The sequence below is a fragment of the Halichoerus grypus genome, chromosome 8 (genome assembly GCF_964656455.1).
Source record: "Halichoerus grypus chromosome 8, mHalGry1.hap1.1, whole genome shotgun sequence".
In the NCBI taxonomy this organism is placed as follows: domain Eukaryota; kingdom Metazoa; phylum Chordata; class Mammalia; order Carnivora; family Phocidae; genus Halichoerus; species Halichoerus grypus.
The window spans coordinates 83,384,172-83,403,256 of record NC_135719.1 but is presented as its reverse complement, the minus strand read 5'-3'; the positions used below and the strand labels follow the sequence as shown (position 1 = coordinate 83,403,256).

Here is a 19,085-nt window from a genome sequence, read left to right as displayed (position 1 = left end):
ATGTTGTAATCCTACCACCTGGTACTTAACCAATATTGATTGAAGAAATGAAAGAAACAAAACTTTTAGAAACTAAACAATATACTGAGTTTTCAAAAATACCTTTGCTAGATATAGAATATTAAAAGTTGTATATGACTGTCATATTTTTGTCCGTACTCCTAGGGTATCCACTTATTGTTAACCAAATTAAAGCATTAGTGTCTACTTCAATAGTGATGTTGGCTAAGGCATATGAGTTGAGTGAGTGTGTGTGTGTGTGTGTGCAAGTGCTTCATTCATCACCCCTGCCCACAATGTATCACTGCTTTGCTCAAGATTCGTAATGGCTCCAAACTTACACACACACGCACACACTTTGCAGACTTAGGCACACCTGCCTTTCTAGTATAGTTCACATCACTTCTCACCAAGGACCCACCATTTCTTTAACTCTTTTCCTTCTCCCTAACAGCACCATGCTCTCTTTACGTCCAAGCCATCAACTATGAGTTTTCCTCACCTTGAATGTCCTGACATTTCCCATTTTTCTTAGAAAATGCTCACTGTTCTTTTTGACAGATGCATCCAATACTGACTTGCCTCTTCTCCCTAGACTTACAGGCATCATTGTTTGTATCATTCATGTAACATTTATCCTAACTTGCTTTATATTGAAGCATTCATATCATATGGCTCCATTGTCCTCCTAAAATGTCTGTCTGGAAAAAGTAATTCTGACTGAATTTAGCTACCTATCTTCCTTGAGTTTATAACCCTAATGTTGAGCATGGAGGGGAATAAACTTACAACCTAGCAGATTGATGCTATTCTAAATTCATGACATCCAACTTCAACTGGGCTGCCATTGATTTCCTAATTAGTTCTCATTCTCATTTCTTTGTAACAGCTATTTCCAACCTTCTCCTTTCTCCTTAAACCTCTGTTCCTGCCAGTTTGCTTCTTACCCCTCAGCATATGTCTTAGCCTCCTACTTCAAGGAGAAAATAGAAGCCTACTAGCAATGTTCTCAACTTCATGCAACCAAAGCAATTTCTTTGCACCTGCACTTATCCTCTCCTCCTTTCTCTCGCTCTCATTTCAGTGCATGAATTAACTGTCTAGTGCTAATATCTCCACCTGGGTTCTTGATTTCCTTTCTTTTCACCTTCCAGCATTCTCCCTCGATGAAAAGGGGAGGATTCCTTCTCCTGTACCTTTAGCTCTACCATTATATTGAGATTGCTCCCTATCAGTACTAATCAGGCTCAAGTGTTGCCTAACTTTAGAACAACCTCTTTGAAAACTCATTATTCTCTTAGCCACCAACTTCCTTATCATCTTTCTTACATAGAGTCAGACTTTGAAATTGTTAACCATCTTTGTGGTTATTCTCTTCCCACTCATACTTCAATCCACCATACAGATCTTCCTCAACTTCTGATTGGGTTATGTCCCAATAAACCCATTGTATGTTGAAAACATCCTAAGTCAAAAATGCGTTTACTACACCTAATCCACTAAACATCATAGCTTAGCCTAGCCTGCCTTAAATATGCTCAGAACACTTACCTTAACCTGTAGTTGGGCAAAATCATCTAGGACAAAACTTATTTTATAAGATGGTGTTGGATATCTCATGCAATTTATTGACTACTGTACTGACAGTGAAAAATGAAATGATTGAATGGGCACAGAATCATTGTAAGTGTTTGGTAAGGGTTGTGTACCCTTGTGATGGCAGGGCTGTTTGGGAGCTGCAGCTTGCTGCCCATCCAGCATCACAAGGGACACTGTACCACATATGACTAGTCCAGGAAAAGATCTAAAATATTCAAGTATGGTTTCTACTGAATTCATCACCTTAGCGTCATTGTGAAATCAAAAATTCATAAGTCAGTTTATCATAAGTCAAGAACTGTGTGTATCCTAGCTTTTGCCCCTACCCACTATACTGAGACAGTTACGCTAAATCTTAGAATAAAGTCTTTGTAGCATAATTAATAATATTTAGAATCCTGCATTTTGATCCCCTGCATGTCTCCCTCAGTGTTTCTGTGCCCACCTCTCCCCTTCCTCCACACTCTATGCACACAGCTTTTTGTAAGTCTTAGGACATATAATGATGTCTCTCCTTCTCTGACTTTCAGGATTTCATGTCTTATAACTTTGGCTGATCGGTTAGCATTCGTATATTTTCCAAGTCTCATTTGAGAAATGACTTTATTCAGAATATTTCTCTCCTTAGTTTTCTCCCAAGTCTGAGGTTAAGGTTGTCCAGTATGTTGTCCCATAGCAAGTCATATTTCTCTTCACATTGTAATTGCTCATTTGTCTATATCCCCCACTAGATCACAAATTTCATTATGGCATAAAGCCTTGTTTGTCCTTGTCGTCCATGTTGCCAAACATGGACCTTGTAGGCCATCAGTAAACACACACACACACACACACACACACACTATGACTTAGTCATAGTGAAATTTGCGATATATATATATGGGGTGTGTGTGTGTGTGTGTGTGTGTGTGTAGTAATTCTAACAATAAACCTTTCATGTTCCCATTTGCAAACAAATAGAATTTGTGAAGCCAAAGATGAAAACATAGGGTTACATTGTCACTGTAAATCATCACACTGGCTTAATATTTTTGAAATACTAGAGAATCACTTCCATAGCTATTTTTAAATACAAATGTATTTTTATAATAATATAGGCAAAATTTAATATAATATGCATGTAATATTAATATTTATTAGTGTAGTATAGACATTAGCTAAATATTAAGGCACCCAGGACTTACTCCTTGATCTCATCCCTTTCCTGTCCATCATTCTTTAGATTTTTGTAATGAATCTCTTTAAGTATTCTAACAGTTATCTATTGCTCTGTAACCAATCATCCCAAAATTTGGTGGTATAAAACAATAATTTGTTATCTTTCATGGTTCTGTGGATGGTTATTCCTGACTTACTCACTCAGCTGTGTTCACCTGGAAGGTAGGTTAGAAGGTCCAGGATGGCCTCATACATAGGTGTGGCAGTTGGTTCTGACTGTCAACTGGGATGTTTTTGTTCTCCTGCTTATTGCCTCTCATCCTCTTATTGGTCAGATGGGCTTCCTTATGTGGCAGTTTCAGAACAGAGTTCTTAAGAGGGTAGAAGGGAAAGCTGAAAGGCCTGTACAGATCTAACCTCAAAAGTCGTATCATCCCTTCTGACACAGTCTGTTGGTTGAAGCAAGGTGCAAGAGCAATGCACGTTCAAGAGACATGAAAATACATTTCACTTTTTGGTGAAAGAAGAACAAAGTCATATCACAAAGGTAATTGTGGCAAACTGCTCAAAACACCACCTTCTCCATCCCAAGTAATGGCAAATCCATCCCTCTAGCTGCTCTGGCAAAATCCTTGATGTTGTCCTTGTCTAGAGTGGCTATATAATTTATCATCCAAACTGGGATACATTTGGGTGAGAAAACAGAAATGAAAAATAATTGAAATTATATAGTTTTTGAAATGGGTATTTCTCAATGGAAAATTTGATTTTATTGTGGATCTAGAAAAGAGTTTATTCAAAACTACCTTTGAAAACAATTTTCTATATAAAATTTACATTTAAAAATACAAAATAGTAATTTTGAATTACTGATGCAGTCAGTAGATTCTTCTCTGTACACTATAATATTTTTAAATGAGAAGAACACTATATCCACAAGTTTCAAGGATCCCAGGAAGCTCAGAGAAAATTCTGTTGAATGGAAGAAATCTCAATTCTAATTTCTTTCACTAAAGTGCATATATGGTTCATTTAAAATAGGCCACAAGTACTTTCTTTTTGCTTCCATCAAGGGGACCTTTCTTTGAGAAATATTTTTATGATAAAAATTTGTCAAATAATTTTCTCTACATATTTTTCTTTTGAGTGTTGCACCAAATTTAAATACTGCAAAACCATAGGACTTTGCAATCTTATCCTACTGGCATAGAGTATACATATATACAATTAAAAATTCTATGAGGGGTGCCTGGGTGGCTTGGTCGGTTAAGCATCTGCCTTTGTTCAGGTCGTGATCCCAGGGTCCTGAGATAGAGCCCTGCATCTAGCCCTATATAGGGCTCCCTGCTCAGTGGGGAGCCTGCTTCTCCCTCTCTCTCTGCCTGCCACTCCCCCTGCTTGTGTGGGCTCTTTCTCTCTGTCAAATAAAGAAATAAATCTTAAAAAAAATAAATAAAAGTTCTATGAAATGAGTCTTTCTAGAGACACTTGGAATACTGCAAAGTGAAGTTGTAAAATTTCAAAATGAAATTGTGTACCTCATTTGACCTGTCATCACTTACTTTGTCCTATTATTCCTTTGTTTTTATAGAGATAAATATAAAAGTCTTTCTGTTTTCAGGCTTTAGTTTTAATAATTAGCTGCAATACATTAAAATCTTTAGTAGCTGGAGTTTTGCTTTGTTTTGTTTAGGTTTTCTCATTACTGAATACTTCTGTTAAAGACTTCCAATGCTTTTGAACAGAAATCAACCAACAATTAGAAGGCACAGTCAGAAAAATTTCATTGCCATTTAGAATACTGTTGTATTGGAAAGGATCAGCTATGGGTTCCACCACTTTGCTGACAGCAGCTATTCGTAGCTGTTTTTTTAAATTAAATATCAGCTTTGTAGCTCAGTTTTTCTGTGTGCTTATAAATTATTTGTAAATTTGGACAACTTTCATTTTTATTTTTAGAATATCACCCCAAATTTGGACTCAGTTTTGAGTTGTGTGTGTTCCACAATCAATTCCAATATACTTCTACTTCATGAGGATCTTAATTAGGACGAATGTTGTTCTTTGCATTATGATTATGATACTGTAGTCCCCAAAATTTGCGTTCAAATTTTCACTGCAAAACAAATAATTTTATCTTTATTGTTGCACTTAGCCAACTGGAATGTGAAATAATGTTAGAAATTTCACCTTCAAAGGGATGAAATTTTAAAAGCTTTACTTCGAACTAGCTGAATAAAGTAATCTAAGCATTACTGAATTAACGGACTTTCTATTTGAAAAATCTGATGACACTCACAGGGCACCAGCATCAATCATTCACGAAGCTCTTCAGCTATTGGACCATAAGAAAGCTTGAAATGGAAGCTGAGCAAACGTAATTTAAAATAATGAACATGGGGGGCACCTGGGTGGCTCAGTCGGCTAAGCGGCTGCCTTCGCCTCAGGTCATGATCCCAGGGTTCTTGGATCGAGCCCCACGTAGGTCTCCCTGCTCAGCAGGGAGTCTGCTTCTCCCTCTGCCTGCCTCCTTGTGCTTTCTCTCTCTCTGACAAATAAATAAATCAAATCTTAAAAAAAAAAAATGAACATTGATCTAAATGAAAAGACATTCTTCATTTAGTCATCTGTGAACTTCCATCTGGGAGGTGCATATATAAAATCATTTTGAGGGACAATCTTCTTTAAATAAAAAACTTGACGTAGACACTGATGTTTCTTCATCTTTGCCCTCTGTTTTTCTTTTTCTTCTTCTTCTTTTTTTAATCAGCACCAGTACCACCACATTTGATGTTGACAGGATCGAGGATCTCGCTCCTGGAAGATGGAGATGGGCTTTCCATTGGTGACGAGTTTCCCATTTTCAGCTTTGACTGTGCCCTTGAATTTGCTGTGGGTAGAATCATACGAGAACATGTTCGGCATCGTGTCCCGTGGGCATGGCTGGCACTGCACCAGATGATGGGCTGTCTGTAGAAGGGGGAGGAGCAGAGAGCTGTCCTCTGATTTTCATTGACCTGTGGTATCATTAATACCCCCATGGAAGATGGTAAAGATCATCAAGAGTTTATGTAGGTTGCATATTTATCATCAACTTTCTCGAGGAATGGAGACTATAGTCTTTTTTGTTTAATTATTAAACATGAATTTAGTGTTTTTTAGTTTAGTGTAGCCAAAAAAGTATATTGCAAACAATTACAAAATAGTAAAACAAATAGTTTTAGATCTATGCCATGTAATGTCTGACTAATAATACAATAGATGGTAAAACTATGTAGCAAGCATGCTCAGATTCTTTTCTATACAGGAATAGCCAATTTCTAATCTCTCATATTTCAGAAGCGTTGTGGACACTGCTGACTGGTGATCTGGCAGCATGGTGTGCCTCCCAGGCCTGGTGGGCACAACTGGTGAGTACCCCAAGTGGTCGGCAGGAATGATGGTGCTGAATACTTCTGTCCACTGGAGAGCATGGAGTTACTGTTTCTAAGGGAGCACACTTCATTTGCTCAGAGGAGCATAGATTTTTCTCTTCTCTACCTCACACCCAATCCATCAGCACATCCTGTTTTCTCTACCTGAATAATTTGTCTAGAATCTTATCGTATCTTGCGATCTCCTTGGCTACCTCTATGGTTCACATAACCATCTTATCTAGCCTGGATTCCTAGCACTATCCTCTTATCTGGTCTCCATGTCTACCTTTGTTCCTCAATAGTCTATTGTTAATACAGTAGCTAAGTGAAATTTTAAAGATTTAAGTTAACTCCCATCATTCCTCTATTAGAAACCCTGTACTGGCTCTCTAGTTAGCTCAGAGTAACAGCCAAAATCCTGCTCTTGAACTCCAAAACCCTACTCCATCTGGCACCATTCCTCCTCTGAACTCATCTCCTGTCACCGTCCCCCTTTTACAAGCCAGGGCCAGCCACAGACAACTCTTTGATGGTCCCACATACTGTATGCATGTGAGGGCCTTTTGTCTAGTTGGTGCATTTATAGGGAATTCTCCTTCCCCAGATATCCCTTTGGCAAAATTCTCTCACCTTATTCTAGAATGCAAATGCAAATCTCATCTCCTCATTGGGTTTACTTGATTATTCTATTTAATACTGCTATCTGAACATGCCCCTCTGAGCCCCTGTACTCTAGCACTTTTCAGTGTTTATACACTGTATGAGTTCCAGTACTGGTCAGCTTAGCCTATCATATTACTATCAGAGCATAGTAACAAAACACCTCCATTACTTACAATAACATTTTATTTCCATAGATTAACTGAGGCTGTGCTTCGAATGGTCGTTTTCATTCTGAATATTCCATGCTGAATTGCCTTTCTCCTGGTAGAGAGAAAAAAGGGACAACAGAAACTTCTGCTTGGAATAGCACCCATTATTCCCACTGACATTTCATTGGCTAAAACAGGTAATTTGGTCAAGCCTGAAGTAAAAAATGTAGGAAGAAAATCCTCCCATAGAAAGGGCTTAATACTAGTTAATGTTTATTATTCATTGTGTTCCCCCCACCAGCGTCTCAAGGGCAGTGCTCTTTATCCCTTCTGTTTGTGTTTTTTTCCCCCTGATAAGTATTAAGTACACAGAACAGAGCTTGGCATATGGGACATATTAAGTAAAATTTTATTGAATAAATGAATGAACAAAAATACACTACTATATAGTTTTACATTTCCATAGCTATCTAAAGTTCTTTAGAGTTTCCATGGTTAAGGTAAAGGCTATTGCTATTAGTTAAAAAAAATATTATAGGCTTGTATAACATTTTATTATTAATAACTAACTTCCAGTGAGAATATAAGAATATGGTGGAGGATAATGAATAACATTCCAATAAGGGGATAAGGGGTCCATTGTTTCTATAGCTTTGTAAGTGGCTGCTTGGCCTCAGACATGTTTCCTTTGCTAATAGGATTCATATAGCACTGTGACTAACCCAAAGGGGTGTGCCATGATTAGTCTGGGCCAATAATGGCACTTGTTTTCTTCTCTTACCCCTTGCGGAGATTGTTCTAGGATGATTTCCTAAAGAAGAAATTTGGTGAGAGCATCTGGAAGTCAGTTTGCTCCCTAATGAAAGAGATAGTTGTGTAAGGAGAATATCTTCCTTAGCCCTCTTCTCCCTCTTTTTCTAGTTGGGTGCTGTTGGATGAAGATGACATGCCTAGAGCTATGGAAGCCATTTTGTGACCATGAAGTGACAAATATGGGGATGAAAATAAACACATGGAGAATGAAGGATTAGCGCAGTGGAAAGAACCAGTATCTTTTATCACAGCATTAAGCTGCCAAAACAACTCTGCCATTACCTGCATACAGCATTCTTGGTAAGTAAACAATATACATACTTGCATAGTGGTTCAAGACACTGCAGTTTAGACATTTTGTTCTGGCAGCTGAAGGCGTCCTAACTGAGACAGATCTCTTGGGTCAAAAAAATCACGAACAGATATTGCAACATCTCACTGTATAGTATGCTTCAAATATGTTTCAAAAACATCTGAAATAAATAAGGAATCCAGATTAAAAAAAGTAACTTTGGCATATTGCCAGTATAATTGATATGGTCAAAATGCTAGAATGTAAACTGGTTTGACCAGCTATAAATGGGGAAGAACTTTCAGAACTGACCCAAAGAAGTAGTCTGAGTTGTTGCTTGTCAACCAGCTGTTCTAAAATCATATAGATTTCATCATAAATTGAAATGTTCTAGACCATGCTATATTACCATATTAATGTAGAAATACAAAATACATGGTAATTATTTTACTATTTAGCATATATGCTTGACTTTAAAAGGATCTAATACTAATTTGGGGCTAAAAATGGTTTTATAATTTCATAGACAATGGTACATACCTTTGGAAGCATTTGGCAATCAATATGAGATTTTGAATATTAATGTACCACCTGTGGAAAATGGATGTTTTGCTCCAAAGCCAGGAAGACATTCTGAATTTCAGAAAAGGACATAGGAACCTGAAGAGCTCGGTTTGCCCCTATGAGAAGATGTTACTGACATGAGGAAGGGAGTAAATGGCATTTATGTTGAATTGAAGCATGTATTAGATGTGGTTATGAATTCACTTGGTAGTAAATCACAGACAGTTCTATTACCATGGCTAAAATAGGATGTTGTCTCATGAAACAGGAAGTTAAAGGTTGGGAAATTCAGGGTTGCCATGACAGTTCAATGGTACCATTAGGAACTAAAGCTCTTTCTATCCTCAGCTACTCCATCCCTACTATGCATTCACTAACTTACTATTTCCTGTCTCAGGGTTGAAGAATGGGATTTTTCACCTTATGTCAGCATTCCTGGACAGAGGAAGGGCAAAGACTAACGTTCACTAGGTTATGCCTTTTGATTTTGGGAAGCAAACCCCGGACTTCTGGTGATATCCATTGGCCAGAACTGTGTCACAAGCCTACCCAGGGCAGCAAGGCAGAGTGGGAAATTGGTTATTTTAACTTGCTAGCCTTTACAGTAGAATAATGCAAGGATGAAAGAATCACAAGTGGGTTCTGGACACTTGAGAAAGTATGATAATATGGAAAATAGTTATTAATTTTTATGGTCTGTCTTGTCTGAAGCTGAGAAAGTACTTATGAATCTCCATAAATACAGCTGGATGAAGTGTCCCTTTCTACCATACCCATTTTCCCTGCCTGTGATCCATTGCCTTTCTCCATTTCTCCTGTATGAACATTACCCATCTTTCGAATTAACTACATAATTTGCAGTGCCTAGCACAGAATGAAAATGCAGGGTCCTGACCGCGGGTCAGGAAGTCTGTCTCCCAGTCTGACGGGACTGCCACCCCAGCCCCTGGGGATAGGTGACCTCACCCCCACCCCTCCCCCAAGGGATGGCATCCTCTTTGCTGGGACACGCTTTACCGAAATGGGGAGTTGGTGAGAAGCCTCTACTGAATTGCCACTGAATCTGCCTTTCCTGACTCTTCCAGGTCTTCGTAATCCCCAGTTGTGCCCTGTGGGTAACCATGATTCCCTAGCCTGATTATGAACTTCCTAGGTGGTTGCAGCTTTGCCTTACACCGTTTTTAGCGTTATCCCAGAACTGAGCCCTTGGTAGATCGCTCACACATCATTAATTGTTCCTGCCTTTTGTCCTTAACTACAGCAGGGATCTCTTAGTGGTAGTCATGAATCCTATTATTTGGTGGCCAGTAGTAAAGTCTTGACCTATATCATAGAGCTAAATGTTTGGCACAGAGACCTTTCCAAAGGTCTCCACCATGCTCTAGGTCAACACTCCCCTTGGGGATTCTATGACCAAGGCTTCATGGACCTTAAGGCCACGTGCTGCATCTCCAATTCAAGAAGGACTGTAGAGACAGAACTCACTTACTCCCTCCCGGCTTTAGACTTAGTTTCTTCTTTAATTCCTCTTATAAGCTGGGTCCTGACATTGTCTATTTTCTCTGTACACTGTCACATTCAGAGAAAGAGCTCAGCAATCAAAAAGTAATTAGAAGCAATCCTACCTTTTTACTAGTATTTCTTGAAGAAGGTCCAAGGGATTCAATGCATAATTCATATCAATATCCTCACACTCTGTCATTGCTCCCCAAACCTTTGCATCCACACCTTGTATCCTCATCCTACAAAAACTCTTAGAGAAACACATATTATTTGGCTCTTGGAATCTTCACTGTCTCCCTCACTTTATTAGATCTTCTCTTTTTTTTTCCTTTGAGTGTGAGTGTTGTTTCTTCTGATCTTCCCAGCTTAATGATATTCCCTCCCCACCCCCCACAAGATGTATAGAAAGGCCCAGAGTTTTCTCTTACAGGCTCAACATCTCCCTTTGAAGTTTGGAGAGACAGAGAGACCTAAAAGTGGTGAGACTTTACTTTTGAAGGAGGGAAGAGGGAGAAGATTGAAACATTCATAATTGAATATCTTTTAAAATCCCCATCTCTCTGAGAATCACTGCCCATGCTGCCCGGACTTCCTTCCCCCAGACAAGAAAGAGATCTGTCTCACTGAGTACACACAGAACTGTGCTTGGGGGCAGAGAGCCAAGATTGGTTTCTGTTTATCATGGGAAAGAGCTCAAGGTACTTAGTTTTAAGCTGCACTGAATCTAGTATCATTCATCTGTTTATGTTCTTTTAAAAAAGCCTTTAAAAATTCAGTGCAGAACAACAACAACAACAAAAAAGCAAATTGTCCTTTGATTCCATAATGGCTTTTATTCCCCAGAACTGCAGTGTGCAAATAAAGGAAAGCAAATTATGTTCTGAATTAAACTTTTCTTGCTTCAGCTAGGCTGAGTCACCTTTGACGTTCCATTTTTTGAACAGAGCCAACCGCGTGTCTAGAGCTATTTTCAAAGATGTCACGTACAAACCTGCAAACTTTAGGATGTTCCACTTCAGGCAAGTCATCTAAAGGAAGGTAACTGAGCTGCATTTACCCATATATTTCCCTAGGCTTTGGTTCCTTCCCAATTCTATTGGTATCTACAATAGCATCCAGAATATTAAAACACAGTCATTATAGATGCAGGCCTCTCTGGTCCTTTTGAACGCACCACAGATGGCAAGATGCAATTGGAGGGGGGAGATAAGTGCATTAAACTTCTCCTTGCATATATCCCATGGTAGGGAGATAAGCAAATGGTAAGCAATTTTTCAGTACACTATTTCAGAATGTTTCTTGGGCTTTCAAATAGCCGAGAAGCATTAGCCTATAGTCCTTATAACTTAAATAAATCCATGGCACATTCAGAAAGAATGTTCTCTGTAGAGGATGAGAGGAGAGTGATATAGAATGTACATAATTAACATTAAGCAGAGGACCTAAACAGTAAGTATTGTATATCTCTGTGCTCTTTCTATAGAATCAGTTTTTTCACTAAAAGATAGACATGAAGGCATCCTGTGCAGTTAACAGAAGGTCCCAAATTTCTCAACGGGAGGGACTTGGGGTATCAATCTGGTGAGAGAGTAAATGCAGCTAGTCTGGAAACTGTTCATTTCTAAGTGCCTAATTTTATTTAGATAACGTAGATATTCAGAGTACCTTGGAGAGTGCTGATGGGGATTATTCAAGGAGGGGAAGCTGGCTAGCACCCTTCTAAGCCACTCCTGCCTTGGTGCCCTATCTGTGCAGAGTCCAATCTTCCAAAGAGTGAAGGTATCATTTCAAAATATTTCTGAGAAACATTCACTTTCAGTGATTTGAAACGAACCTCCAGAGAAAGCCCTAGAATCAACTGAATACTTCTGATTTTTTGGAGTTTTAAAGGAGGCAGGTCGATGTATGGCTTGGGGCATGGATTTTAGAGTCAGAGAGAATTGTTTTTAAATCCCAGTTCCCCCGTTTAGTTGTTGTTTGACCTTGGGCAAGTCACTTTATCTCCCTGACTCTCAGATTCTTTATTTGTAAGTAACCTACTGCCTAGGATTATGTGGATCAAGATGGTATGTGCATAGCTCCTAAGACATTGCTTGGCACCTCATTGGTGCTTAGAAATGATGGCTATTATAATCACTGTCATCATTGATGTTATTATTATATTGAACCAGTATCTGCTCCAAAGTGTTGCCTTCGATATGTTATCCTCATTCATTCACTTGACAAAAAACAAGAGTCTTTATCTTGACCCAGGGCTTGTCATAGGTCAGGAAGACACCGAGTTGAGAAGTTGAAAGTTTGGCAAAATGGAAAGACTTGCACATGAATTTCTAACAATAACTTGGCAATTATGTATAAAGTGCTAGTGGTGTGCTGAGGAGCAGGCTCTGAATCCTGACTGTGGGGAGTAGGGTAGGATTTGTAGAAGAGCTGATGTACTTTAGCTGGTTCTCAAGGATGGATAGAAGTTCACTAGTTGGGGATGGGATGGGGGTGCAGAATTTCAGACTGAGAGAAAGAACAGTGTGAGTAAAGGAGAACAGGTTTAGAGGTGCCAAGGTCCTTAGAGTCACCAGTCCTCAGAAACCAGAGCATAATTTTAATGAAAGGGAGATAGTTGGGAGGTTGGGATAGGAGAGGAGGGGCAGGAGAACGGGGGCTATAGTCAGAGACCCTGTAAGGCCTTTGGGTTCCTGCTTAGTCTGTGTGTACCACAGAGCCACTGGGAGGTTTTTAAGCCAGGAGATGTCACAGTAAGATTTGTGTTTTGGAAGGATAATTCTGATATGCTATGAAGAGTTTGTGTGGGAGAAACACGAGATGAGATGCAGGGACACTAATTAGAAAATTATTGCAATAAGGAGGCCTTTTAGGTCAGAGGCAGTGGAAATAAGAGAGATGAAGGTGTAGTTCAGGGAAGGTGTAGTTCAGAAAGGCAGGGCTCTGCAGTGAAAATATTTACACCTCACTGCCGAGTCTCTTTCAGATATTCTAAGACAACTGTTGTGAGCTTTCTAGAGCTTCCATTTGTCAAACCAAACATCTCCCCTTCTTTGTTTTGATTTAGAGATGCCTTGTCTTCCCTAGCATACTTTTTGTGAGTAATCTTAGTTTGTCATTTTCCTCTTTTATAATGAGGTGCTTGAATTGAAACCCATATTCAAATGTAGGCCTATCACCCCACCACAAACCAGACACTGTACGTTTATTAATTTATCATAAAACAGCATTATCTTTTCAAAAGTCTTATCATCATCTTGGCATCTTTTGAAACTGTAGTCAACTAATACCCCCAGACCTTTTTTTTTTTTTCCTTTAACTGTTATGCTACCTTTTAGCATTTGATTTGCAAGGTTCCCACTTGTCCTCATAATCTGATATTTTGACAGGCTGAAATTAGTTGGGCAATGTCTGGGAAAAATCCCTGGAAGATTATATTATGAAGTGTTTTATATTTCTAAATAAGAAAGAGTGATTTATAGATAACCACATCTATTAAGCTGTTTGGTAAGCTGTTGATATAGACTTAAATAGAATAAGTCGTGATTCAAAACATTTATCTTAATTCTGGAGTCTAAGACACCTAGTTCTGGAATGCACCCCCCCACACAATCTATTTCATGGTAGAGGAATTTTGAGGCAGTGGGGAATCTATCTTTAAAAAGTACTTTTAAACTTCATTTGATTCATAGATCAACAAATTCACCTATAATTTCTCATTAACCCAAATCATCTAGATAAATATAAGATGGCATAATGATAATTCATGTTCAAAATAAACCAACTAAATATTTTTGTTGGTAAACTCCTAATGTTGCCTTGGGCAGATCATCCTCACAGTGCCTTAGTTTCCCCTTTTGTAAAATAGGGAAAACAACAATAAAAATAAAAACAGTATCTCAAGGGGGCATTATGAAGATTAATCATATTTGTAGGATAATTTAAATTCCACCAGGCTTATGAAAAGCACTATACAGTAAACATAATGTAAATGTTTGCTAACTTAGATAAGTATGATTTTCTTCCATCACTACCAAACTGAAGTAGCTACTACCCACATGGAGAAGGTCGAAGACCTCAGTTGTTTTCTCTGTTCTCTAGTTTACCTTCAGCTGAATAAGAATATTTGATCATTCACCGGGAAGCATTTACTAAGGACCTACTGTATTCCACATGCTGTGTTTAACTTGTGCTTATAAAATATTAATAAGACATGATCTTTGCTTAAAAAATTTAGAGGCTAGGGATGCCTGGGTGGCTCAGTCAGTTAAGTGTCTACCTTCTGCTCAGGTCATCATCCCAGAGCCCTGGGATCAAGTCCCGCATTGGGCTCCTTGCTCAGCAGGGAGCCTGCTTCTCCCTCTGCCTGCCGCTCCCCTTGCTTGTGCGCTCTCTCTCTCTCTGCCAAATAAATAAAACATTTAAAAAAATTTAGAGTCTAGTAATTTTAACAAATACTTAAACCACAATTATAGCACAGGTCACATGGACAGATCAGTGCTTTCAGCCATATAGTACTCGGGTATCTCTATGCATTTACATATTTTCTCAAAAAATGTATCTAGAAGTATGACTATTGCATGTGGTAGGGAGTTGGGGACTGTAATGTGTTTCATCCTCAAAATAATCTTTAAAAATGTAGCCACTATGGATCTCTTAGAAACAGATGAGAAATACTGGGTACAGGAGTGACTAGAATATAATGGGGATAAAGCTAGTGCCAAATTAAAGGTGGAAAGAAATTATGGGCATATTTATGCATCGTGGAAGTTGTCCTTGCTAGACTGTTTCAGACATTGTCATCTCAAACCTTGTTTTTTGCAATGAGATAATAAACATAAATATAAACTGTGCATATGGATCAATAAAACACCTCCTATCTGAGCCTTCCAGTACCCGACACATGAACCAGAGGTCAAGTGGCATTGCGCAGACGTTGATCTTTCACTACCCTACTGTGGTCATTCCAAACACTTCCAATCATTCTTCACTGACAGTACTATTATGAGTCAATTCACCTTGCAGTACTCTATACTTATTAGGATGACAACTGAAGTGGTGACAGTAGCTGGGTAGCACTTCCCTGCCTATAGCCAAAGTCTACTTGTACTTCTTTCAAACACGGCAGAAGATGAAGCTGGTGTAACAAGGCTGCATCCAACCTCTGTCCTAGCACAGAGCAACTTAAACTGGTTCTATCCGGTGCCACTCCCTTTTCTCCATCACCCGTCCTTCTCTTGGGATTACAGGTGTTCTGGAACATTGCAGGATAAATTGAGGTGATAAACTGGACAGGCCAAGCCAGGTCTGCTGGCCCAGAAGGGTGCCACTGGGGGACTTGCCATGGGGGATGCCCATGAAGGCCAGTGTCCCCCTGCAATGAATGGGAAGGCATCCCAGTTGAAGCCTTGGCTTCAGGCTTTGGATGGACCTCAGTGGAGTGAAGGCTGGATGTTTGCAAAGTATGATATGGTGTCCACAGAGCTTTGGAACACAGCAAAAATGTCTGTGCTGGGAATAACTTGGCTGAGACATCTGTCATTCCTGTATGAACCTTGTAGATTCAGCACGTTTCCAGGAATCTTTGTTTTTTATCCTTCTCCTCTCAAATGCATTGCCTCCATTTTTATGCTTTTGACACAGAGGCATCTAAAATAATGCATCTAACAGAATTTAAGCATCTGAGAACACTAGAGACAGATTGGCAGGCCATTTCTGCTTTCTACTCTGGCAAACTTAAGGACATGGACCAGGAACCTACTAACTGCTTGAATGGAGGTATTTAAGGGAAAGGAGGGACAGTTTGGGAACAGGTAAGAAATATAAGCATGGAAGAGAAAAACTGGCCAGCATTTCAAACAACTCTACAATAGCTCAATCAGATATAGAGTCCTCCCTCATTTCATGGACCCTAGAATGAAATTGCAAGGATTCAGTTCCTGTTCTGGAACTTGCTAGCTGCATAACTTTCAGCAAGTGATTTCCTCTCTCTAGGCCTCCTCTGTGGATGAGGATAACAACAGCACTCTTTCTCATGGGTGGTTACAAGGACAAAGCGAGTAAATGCGTAACATACTTAGAAGCATGCACTAATAAGCATGCAAAAGTTGAAATGTTTTAGTGACCTTTATTTTTTATTTAACAGACTCTGATAGAACCGTTATTATAAGTGAACTCATTTTTTGGACTCTCCTATTTATAAACCTCAAATAATGCATATTACCGATCCTAAAATTGACCATGATTTGGAAGGGTTAGACTGGTAGTGTTGTGATTATGGTCTCTATTAAAAGGTAACTACTAAGGCTCGGAAAATACCAAGACAAAAGGAGCTTTGAGATTGAGCTCAAGTTGCTATGGATGTAAAGACAAAGGAAAACTTCTCAAGTCTGGGGCAGAAGAGAAGAGTCTGGAACAGGGGCAGGAAAGAGATTTCAAGGCCGAGCCAATGGTGTAGAATGTCTTAATTTGCCTTAGACTTAACCACCCCCTCAACTACTTCATTGCTGGCAGGTATTTTTTTGCTTTTGTTTTGTTTCGTTTGTCTCCGATTCTAACAGACGATATTTTCCATGGGAACATATTTCTGGCTATAAATAGGAAATCAATGGAAATGCAGGTTTCACTTTGCTGAACTTATCGATTCTATAAAATGAAAGCAGCTCATATATACGTCTGGCCAGGGCAAAGGGCACTCGGCAAGGAGCCAGGCTTGTTTCTTTCTAAACTGCCTTTCTTGGACCTTTCAGATCCAACCAGGCTGAAAAGGAAAAGGGGTGTTCTTTAGCTTCACACAAACTCACAGCCATTTTGATGACAAGAAAGCAGTGTTGCTTCCCAATGCGTCTTTGTTCGAGTGATAGCAGGCCCATTGAAACCTCCTGATGGAGCTCATTGAAAATAATAGGCCCCATTATCTTCACTGGCAATGCTGCCATGAGAGCTTCAAAAACTGAAATAATGACAGCACATATTGGATGTACAGTAGAAAGGCATAGCGTGATTATGGGCAATTTCTGGCTCTTTCCTCCCCACCTCAGTGGATGAGGAGGGGGGCAGTGGGCCGCCGCCGGACACATAGGGAAGGGGCATTTCGTCGCTATGCCCTCTGGGGATGCTTGTTATCTTTCAAACTTAAATGCTTAGGCTTAAATAGTTTGCGAAAGTAAAATCTCAATCTCAGAATCACTTCAGAAACAGGGCCCTGGAAGTTACGGGTTCTTTAATGTAGTATTGAAATGCTGTCATCTTTGGTTATGCGGTAGGGCCCGCCGCTGCGGAGTCGGTGTGAGCGTTCTTTCTGAGAGACAGCCAGTGTGGTCCCATGGGGTGACCCAGCAGACTCAGTCCATAGAGGATGGTTTCCCTGAGACTGCCCCGCACTTCCTTTCCCCGGGGTCAGCTCTCTCTGGAAGCCCAGATGTTCCCAGCAAATCGGATATTCTGGAATCGGGGAGGAACCAGTGGGAAGGGGACAAATCTGGACAGGAGGAAACCATCAGCCCCCAGAAAAGCACACTGAGCCGGGAAGAGGCCTGTTGGGCTGTGAGAAATCACCGGGAGGAAAATTCCCCTGAGAACCCATGACAGATGAGCAGGAAAGGGCTCCCTCCGTGGGAGAACAGGCCCTTGCTCGTGAAACGAGGGAAAAAGGGAAACACTTGCTTTTTTGGGAACCTTTTTGTCGCCTGTTATTATCTCTCTGTTTTCAGAAATGAAATGTCTTAAAACCACCAACCAACACACGCAGACATTATTTTTTCATCTGAAACAACTGGAAAGAACACGGAGTGCTGTGTACATCACCCTTGGGGCTTATATTTAATATGAGAACAAGATGGTCTCCCTACTTCCCTTGTGCCTGACTAGAGCTGGGGAGAGGCTGGTGGCGGTCGCAGCATCATCTGACTGTTGTGGCAAAAATGAGAAGTGACAAGAAGGAAAAGGATCTGTGACAGAAGCTGCCCACAAATCTGCCCAGTGGATGAGGCTGGCAGTTACAGTCCCCTAGTCCCAGGCCGGGGATACTGAGAAGCAACTACAGGAGCTTATTGGGACTTACATCAAGGAAGTGAACTTCCTCTCCCCACTCATCCTTCTTCTGGAATATGCTCTTCTCTATTCAGTCTGGTGTGTGGATGCTTCCTTCAAGGCACTCAGTCCAGGTGGTGATGTTATTTTATTTGAGAGATGTCACTCCTTGGAAAGCATGTGCCAGGATACCTTACCAGCATGTACGTGCAAATGCCATACATGGCCCCGCCTTGTCACACTAACCCACAGAGGGGCCTCCCGCCACCAGCACAAGGCAGGGGGTGATCCTCTGGGCTGCTCGGTGACTGCAGAGCATGGTGCTGAGCGTGCCTCAATCCCTTTATGCACCTGTCTCTGTAACTAGACTAAAAGCCCCTTCAGAGCGATGGCGGGTTAGATCTCCATGCGTGGCACCTAATGGGTGTCCAGTAGATATTTCTGAATTAAGCTGCATATAAAAATTAATGGACTATAAAAGTCATTACTACTAAAAGTAAAATGTGAGAAGATTTTAAGGAAAAAAATATATTTCTTGTTTGTATTTATAGCTTCTTAAATTATGTAATGTTTGCCTTTCTAAAAACTCTCAGAAGTGAGATCCAATGCCAGAATTTCATTATGTTTATTAAACTGTCTTATTCCCGCCAGGCTGATATACCAAAATATCAGATACTGGGTAGCTTCTAAACCACAGAAATTTATTTCTCACGGTTTTGGAGACTGGGAAGTCCAAATCAAAGTGCAGGCTGATCTGGTGTCTGGTGAGCTCCTGCCTCCTAGTGCATAGAAGGCACTTTCTTCCTGTGCCCCCACATAGCGAGAGGGGCTAGGGAGCTCTGTGAGGTCTCTTTAATAAGAGCTCCAATCCCATTCATCAGGGCTCCACCCTCATGA

At 40.1% G+C, this 19,085-nt stretch overlaps 2 long non-coding RNA genes across 3 annotated transcripts in view; one reads left to right on the top strand and one right to left on the bottom strand.

The window, feature by feature from the left end:
- Positions 1 to 5,348: 5,348 nt before the first annotated feature.
- The window catches only part of LOC118536172 (uncharacterized), a 52,276-nt gene continuing 38,539 nt past the window's right edge, over positions 5,349 to 19,085 (bottom strand). The window contains exons 5-8 of one of the 2 annotated variants that reach the window (XR_013440643.1): positions 8,631 to 8,770; positions 7,767 to 7,841; positions 7,010 to 7,097; positions 5,349 to 5,647 (exon numbers count right to left, since the gene is read on the bottom strand). This is a non-coding gene — a long non-coding RNA (uncharacterized LOC118536172). The remainder of the gene's footprint in view (positions 5,648 to 7,009; positions 7,098 to 7,766; positions 7,842 to 8,630; positions 8,771 to 19,085) is intronic. The other variant, XR_004917530.2, reaches the window with a different exon arrangement.
- Positions 6,113 to 8,090, top strand: LOC144378841 (uncharacterized). Its single transcript, XR_013440644.1, has 3 exons — positions 6,113 to 6,167; positions 7,031 to 7,182; positions 7,907 to 8,090. It is a non-coding gene; the product is annotated as an uncharacterized LOC144378841 (long non-coding RNA).